This window comes from Crocuta crocuta, unplaced genomic scaffold (genome assembly GCF_008692635.1).
Source record: "Crocuta crocuta isolate KB4526 unplaced genomic scaffold, BGI_CrCroc_1.0 scaffold20, whole genome shotgun sequence".
Taxonomy (NCBI): Eukaryota; Metazoa; Chordata; class Mammalia; order Carnivora; family Hyaenidae; genus Crocuta; species Crocuta crocuta.
In genome coordinates this window covers 6745968-6753824 of record NW_027527932.1, presented here as the reverse complement: position 1 = coordinate 6753824, position 7857 = coordinate 6745968, and the positions used below count along the sequence as shown (strand labels likewise).

The 7857-nt window shown below is 38.3% G+C and overlaps 1 long non-coding RNA gene across 2 annotated transcripts; it reads right to left on the bottom strand.

Annotated features, from left to right (window-relative positions):
- Positions 1–202: 202 nt before the first annotated feature.
- Positions 203–5608, bottom strand: LOC144221381 (uncharacterized). 2 transcript variants are annotated; one of them, XR_013332061.1, is made up of 4 exons: positions 5530–5608; positions 2185–2424; positions 1637–1761; positions 203–312 (listed from the first exon to the last, which is right to left on the bottom strand). It is a non-coding gene; the product is annotated as an uncharacterized LOC144221381 (long non-coding RNA). The 2 variants fall into 2 exon arrangements; XR_013332060.1 differs by having other exon boundaries at positions 2200–2424.
- Between the last annotated feature and the right edge of the window lie 2249 nt (positions 5609–7857).

Sequence of the window (7857 nt, the reverse complement as noted above, 5' to 3'; positions counted from 1 at the left end):
TCACAAATTATAACTGCACTTTTATGACTTTGTGGAATACGTTTGTCAGAACAGTATCAGACAAACTCTCCACTTTTATAAAACTATCACATTATATTTTAATAACTGATTGTTATTAAATAGTCCTACATTATTTAATAACTGATTGTTGTTAAAATATCTCCTTGTCTAGGTATGAGGCTATAAAAAAGAAATCTGAGAATTTTTACATCATAGTTATTTTATTTTTAAAAAGTCATACTCCAGAAAGGAGAATATAAAAATTATTTCAGTTAGGAAAGGCATCCCAAGGTAGATGGTATATCATATTTTCTGTAAAACAAGAACAAAAAGTTAAGGAAAGATGAAAATCCCTATAGTAAAATTCTACAATACCTTAAGACAAAACTTTATGACAAAACAAAACTTTCGCTTGAGATAAAAATGAAAGAAACTTAGAACCATTATTTCTAGAGTTAGGAAGCAAAACAGAGAGGGAGGGAGGCAAACCATAAGAGACTCTTAAATACAGAGAACAAACTGAGGGTTGCTGGATGGGAGGTAGGTGGGCGTGTGGGGAAAATAGATGATGGGCATTGAGGAGGGCACTTGTTGGGATGAGCACCGGGTGTTGTATGCAAGTGATGAATCACTAAATTCGACTCCTGAAACTATGATTATAGTATATGTTATGTAACTTAGATTTAAATAATTAAAAAAAAAAATGTTAAGAGCTAGGGAGCAAAACAATACTCCGGGGTTAGAGAAATATACCCGGCAAGGGAGGATATTCAGCCTTATGCTGCTGCCGGTCCTACACTACTGGATAGGATTCAGTAGCTAGCAGTGATTATATTTATTAGTCTAGGAGACATACGTATCATGGGGGTAAAATTGCCATGGAAATAAAGAGTCAGAACTAATCACACCGATTGAAGAAAACAACAGCCCATGGATTGAGATTGTTTTTTTATTCAGCTCTGTCCCTCTGTTTCCCTCTCTCTTCTAGCTTTGTTTGACCAAACTAACCAATATACACAAGCATATTAAAACAGATGCTGGAAATCAATTTCATCAGCAGTACATTAACTTTTTTTTAGATATAGAATGGGGTTTATTCTGGAAAATTTCCCCAAATTGTCATTATCTTTCAGCTTGGGCTCATCAGAAGCAGACTGAATGCACTATAGTCAAGATTCCAGTAGAGAGGACTCCTGCCTTGCAATGCTATAGTTTTAAAAAAATTTTTTTTAATTTTTAGTTAACATACAGTGCAATATTGGTTTCAGAAGTAGAATTCAGTGATTCATCACTTACATTCAACACCCAGTGCTCATCACAAGTGCCCTTAGTACCCATCACCGATCTAGCCCATCTCCCACCCACCTCCCTCCATCAACCCTTACATTAACTTCTTAATATAGAGCCTTCATACATATTGTCCTGAAAGTTGAGTTTAAAAAGAATCTCAGGACCACAAATTTGCTTGTGTCTACCCTTGGGGAAATAGCCAACTGGTAGTGTGTGGTCATTACTCCAGCTCTCCTGGCTGCCTGTTTCTTCCAGATTAGCTTATCATTGATGATCTGCTGACTTCTGGCCCAATGCCTCTTGCAGAGATTTCAAAGCCTCCCTGAAGGCCAAGCTCATCACTTACCTCTCTTTACTCTCCACCAGACCTAATAAAAGTCTCCTCCTGCGATAAGTTTCACTTCTCAGCTAGGATGCTGAGGTATTTGGTGCCCAATAAGGATTTCTTTAGGGCAATGTCCCAGGGCCTAACTGCAGGAAGAAGAAAGGGCTTTAGCCTTAGGCAGACCAAAAGGTTAGGTTCAAAGATACTTTATCAGTGAGAGAAAAGGTATGCAGGATGAGATATAAGGTTTGTCACCTTCTTCATCCAGAGCACTCAGATATCAAGTTTGGGATTCTAAAGGATGATTGAACGCTTGATTATCCATGGGTGTGAAATCATTTCACAGCAAAAGTAATACCTTGCATTTAAGTGTAACCCTATTATAAGATTGGTAATTTGTCGTGACTCAATACATGTTCCCATGAAGGCCAGCATCAGAGAGGCATCAAATGAAAACCTGGCTATCTCCATACATAAATCATCCCTCTCCTAATCTCTTAGCAAGATTCTCATATGTCTTAGACTAAAAGGAAGTAGTAATTTAGTGAGAGACCAATGTTCTCCCCAACCTCACTGACTCCCACCCAAGCTCAGGAGAGCTGGCCTCAGTGGTGGAGAAGACAGGAGCTGGAGAACATCCTGGATGGAGGTTTTGTGGACTTCGGACGAAACATCAATCACCCCAGGAGCTGTCAGTGCCTGGCACAGGTGATGTGATGAGAGTGAGGTTTGGGGTCAGATGGTACACAGGTTCTGCCACTCGACAGTTGAAGCTTGGGCCTGTTTCTTAATCTTTTGGAGTTTCTTGTCTGTAAAATAGGGAGTAGGTTTTATTAGGATTCCCCCTGAAGGCTCATCATGGTTCATGTGAAGGTTAAATAACATCCATGGAAAACATTTAGCACAGTGTCTAGTATTAGAAATGCTAGCTATAAGCATTGAGGTATTATTATGATTAAGGAGATTGAAGTCAGAAGCAATGATATTCATTACCTTGAAGGTAACCGCATGGACTGCAGTGGAGGAATGGGAAGGTCAGAGCAAGGGAAAGGCGACAAAGCCAGTGTTTGCAAGATGGGACCAGATGGCACACCAGGTATAGGATAGACTTCAAGGCTAAGCATTTCCTCCCTCTAGGATGACAGTCGGCCATAAGACTCAGTGCCAGATGAAGAATTTAATAAATGCAAAGCCCTAAGCAAATTATCCTATGCCATGCGACTATGCTCAGTAATCCAAAACCATACCACATAACTATGTCTACATAGCATTCTCCGGCCATCGTACATTCCAATCTGATGTAATGCAGCAAGCCCTGAAACCTGAATATGTATCTTAAAAGTAGGTAATTCAATAATAAACAAATAAGTTTGTCATTGAGAATTATTTCAATAATTCACTAAATTCAATAAACCATTTCACATAGTGAGAAGTAGATAACACCCTTCTAGTCTAAAAAAAAAATCATAAAACTGAACTGGGTCTAAATAGTAAAACTTACAGGACAATTGATTCTCATTTGAAAATCAATGGTAAATACCAGTCACTGAATGAATGCTACATGCAAAATGATCAGAATTTTCCTAATCAAAACACTTATCCATTTAAATTTAATGGTATTGGTTCTTAGCCTTCTACTTCTTGTCTAGCTGTATTCCCTCACAGGATTGCTCTATGGAATTTTCTATAAAATAGGTGGCCCTTATTTTCTATCTATGCATTTTAAATTCTCAGTTAGGAAACATCTATGTATTAATTTTGGATATTCCCTAGAGGTTGAAATTAGCAAGTGGCTTATATCTTTACCTAGACTGTTATGAATTTTAATTACTGATAACATCAATGGATTCATTAATCTCATATTCCTATTCCCTTATAAATATTATTTTTAATTAGTTTATCGTTTTAGTCCTAGTCACTCAATATTAAAGGAAAACGTATTGATTAATTCAAATTGGGTACATAACAACACATTCACTTTGAATAATAAAGGAATTTGGTAAACAGACTAGATTCTCTTCACCCCCGCAAAAAAGAAAAAAAAAAGTCAGGTTGCCACTAAGGAATTTTTTAAGTAAGCTCAAGAATATAACTATCTATCATGTCACTATGTTAGAGATTTTTAATCTTTTCCACATTTGCTAGTGCATTTTGCTATAGCTTGTAATCTGGACGCAGATTACATTTTCAGTGACACCATATTTAATCAGTGCTTCATACACAAATAAGTGGAAACCACTTATTCTGAGAGCAATCGATAGCCTATCTCTTAGAGATAGTGGCCAAGAAAAACTGGGTAAGAAAGTAGCTCTGATCTGAAAAGTGTGGATAAAAAGAACCACAAAATGGGGCATTTGGAAGATTAGAAGAGAGCTATCAAAAAAACAGAATATGAATTGAGTCTTGGCCCAGGAAGAAGGCTTGTGAAATTAGATAATAAAGGAAGTTTTTCAGATATTTGTGAAATTAACACCATGAAGGATAATGAATCATTCCTTCTGGTGTTTCATAAATAACAGTCATTTTCCATAAAACTTACAGAGTTAATTATTATTATCCTAGCACATTGATATGGATGGAATCCTTCCAGAATAATATTTTAAACCTAAAATATATATCACATCATAATTTACCAATTACACCTCTCATGTTTCATTAGTCTTCTTTATGACTTTGGGCAGAGAAATCATAGATTGCTGACTCAGCTCCCCATGGAGGAGAATAGTTCAAGGTGCAATAATCATTCTATTCTATGCAAATGAAATTAAAATAGAATTTAGATGCCACGCTTTAGTGTATCTAGCACTTATTCCCATGTCAACCAACGTAAATCAAGTGTCTTATTATTAATATGGTCTGATATACTTTAGGAGAAGATTCAAGACAAAGAAGGGAAGAAATGTATATTTGCCTGACATGTTTACTGTTTCCTTACATTTGTGTTAACAGATGAATTCTATCATACTAGTTTTGGAGTTATGTAATGCTTTCAGGTTACTAAGATATCACTCAAAATCACTGAATTCATGCCAACAAATGAGGCATAGTGATCATAGCTCACAGACTGCTGAACTTAATGATAGCAAATAATGGTTTTTTTCAAGTGACATATTTTGCTGAATGTTTATTTATTTACTTTGAAACAGAGAGAGAAAGAAAGAGCTCATGTGGGGGCTGGGGGGTGGGGTAGAATCCCAAGCAGGCTCCATACTGTCAGTTCAGAGCCTGACCCAGGGCTCAGTCCACAAACCATGAAATCATGACCTGGTTAACCATGAAATCATGACCTGAGCCAAAATCAAGTGTTAGATGTTCAACCAGCTGAGCTACCCAGGCACCTCACAGATGTTTATTGAGCACCTGTTGTGTGCTTGGCAAACACTATCCAATAGAAATATCATGTCAGCCACAAACGCAGGCCACATACATGAGTTTAAATTTTTCAGTGGCCACCTTAAGAAAAAATAAACAGAGGAAAAGAGAAAATGGGTTTATAAAAAAAAATGAACCCAATAAAGCCAAAATATTATTTTTTCTACACATCATCATTAAAATTATTTTTATTTTTGTGTGTGCTAAGTCTTCTCAATCCACTGCGCACTTACATTTACAACTCATGTTTATTTGGACTAACCCCTTTCCAAATGTTCAGTGGCTGGGGCCAATTGTGCTGTACAGTGTTAGACACCATCTAGGGAGTCCCTCACAAGGCTCCCTTCACTCAGCCCTCACAACCACCCCAATAGATCAACAACACCATCACCCTGAATTATAGCTGAGAAGATGGAGATTGAGTAATTGTTCAAGGTCCCACAGCTTGTAAGACACAGAGCCAGGATATGATCGCAGGGATTTTTGACTTGAAACTTTTTTTCACCAGATTATCACCAAAGTAGAGGAGTAGGAACCGGTACCTCAGGAAAATGGGTACAGATGTTATGTAGGATCAGAGACAAGAGACATCCAGGAACCAGTCACACAAGTTCCTCAAAGAGGTGTAACTGGTTGGGATTGTTTTATGAGGATTCTAGCCTCATGCAAGATTCCAGACTCAAGATTCCAGAAGGGCCAAAGTGGGTTCAGTTCTAATGCTGACAGTTCAGCATAAATGCGTCCATTGGAACCTTGAAAATTCTCCCCAGACCCCGCACTGTGGCTGGAGCCGATCACTGTGACACTGCTGGAAGGCAGAGAACACAGTCGAAAAAGCGCTGGTGTGAGACCTGGCAGCTTTGAAATCGAATCCCAGTTCTCCTGTTTGCAGGCTGTGCAACCAGAGACAAGTTGCATTCCTTTCTGATCATCAGGTTTTCCAAGTCTAAAAAGGGCTTTCCAAATACACTTTTCACAGGATGGTATGCAGATCAAACTAATGTCTAATGTCACTTCTAGTACGTGGTAGGCATCCAGTAGTATCTTATATGACTATTCTTTGGGAAAATCAGTGCTTAAGAAGCCAAATGCATTATTTGTCATTTATACTGTGTCTCACTCAGATAGCAAGTGAGAGAGGTGGATTTGAACCTAGGCATTCTGCCTCCAAAGCCCATAAGCTAAGGCCACGTCATCTTCTGCCTCTTCAGGTATATAGTCCCGTGTCTACATATATGCATCTGTATTTGTATAGGTATGAATATAAACACATATGGGACTTATATTCTTATGTAAGTATGTGAGGAAACCAGAAAATCATTAAAAAGGGCAACTTACATTCAAATACATTCTTGTCCGTTTCATGAAGGCTTTGAAACCTTTAAGATTCAGATATATTTCAATCTCTCCATCCAATAAACTAGAGAAACAAGCAATATATTTAAAACTTCTTCAGCAGTAACATTAAGTGGAAAAATAATTGTGCAGAATTGTACAAAGTGAAAAATAAAAGTTTGACTTCCAGTGTCTGGAATGAGCTTTTAAGTTATCACTCCTATTCTTCTAAGAAAAAGCTGGACAAACTGAAAATCAATGACTTTCATGATCAGCCAAAGAATGTAAACCACCAAGATGTTTTTTGATAAAGGAGTGGATGCATAAGCCAGTGGAATATTACTCAATGATAAACAAGAGCATGAGCTGTCAAACAAGGGGGAAAACATGGCTGATTCTTAAATACGTAGTGTTAAGTGAAAGGAAGTCCTATAAATAGGCCACCTATGGTATGACTCTAATTATATGACATTCTGGGAAGGGCAAAGCTGTGGACAAGGCAAGCTGGGCCCCTGGGTGTCTCAGTCGGTTGAGCTTCTGACTTCAGCTCAAGTCATGATCTCATGGTTTGTGGGTTTGAGCCCTGCATTGGGCTCACTGCTGTCAGTGCAAAGCCCACTTCAGATCCTCTGTCCTGCCACCCCCCGCTCCCCTCCCCTCCTTTGTGTGCACGCTCTCTGTCTCTGTCTCTGTCTCTTTCTCAAAAATATACATTACAAAAACATCTATTTAAAAAAAAGAAAGCAGACCAGTGGCTACCAAGAGTTCAAGGTGGTGGTTAACAAGTGAAGCACACTGGATTTTTTTAAGCAGAGACTATTCTTTTTTCTTTTATTTTTTTAATGTTTATTTATTTTTGAGAGAGAGAGAGATAGAGAGACAGAGTGTGAGTAGGGAAGGAATAGAGAGAGGAAGACATAGCATCGGAAGCAGGCTCCAGGCTCTGAACTGTCAGCACAGAGCCCGACGCGGGGCTCGAACACAAGATCATGCCCTGAGCCGAAGTCGGATGCTCAACTGACTGAGCCACCCAGGTGCCCCATAAATTTTTAAAAAATCATTTAGGACTTTGGGGATCCTAGGAAGGAGTGTAGAATGTGACCAAATAATCTAACTGTATTACTAAAGTATGGAAAAGCCTCACTAAAGGTGGGAGGAGAACGGGAAGTACTGACCTATGTAACTTTGCAAATGAGTCTAATCTGTAAGACTAAAGGCAAAAGAAACTCTACATAAGCCTCAGTCTCAGTTGATAAAGTTGTTTTTTTTTAAATTTTCACCATGGAGTATAGGCTGTTGATTCTAACACAACAAGACATGTGTGCTGCCACTGAGCAATGAAGTGAATGGATGGAGAATAGCAGATGGTGGTGTAGCTGGATTTTACAGACAGCCAGGAGAGGTTGGAATGTGGTAATAGATTCAAGTCAGAAAATCAGTAGGAACTCGTGTTTAGCTTAACACAGAAAAATGGTTACATATTTACAGAGAGGGGAATACACATGAGTTAATATACACACACGTATTTCTTTGCT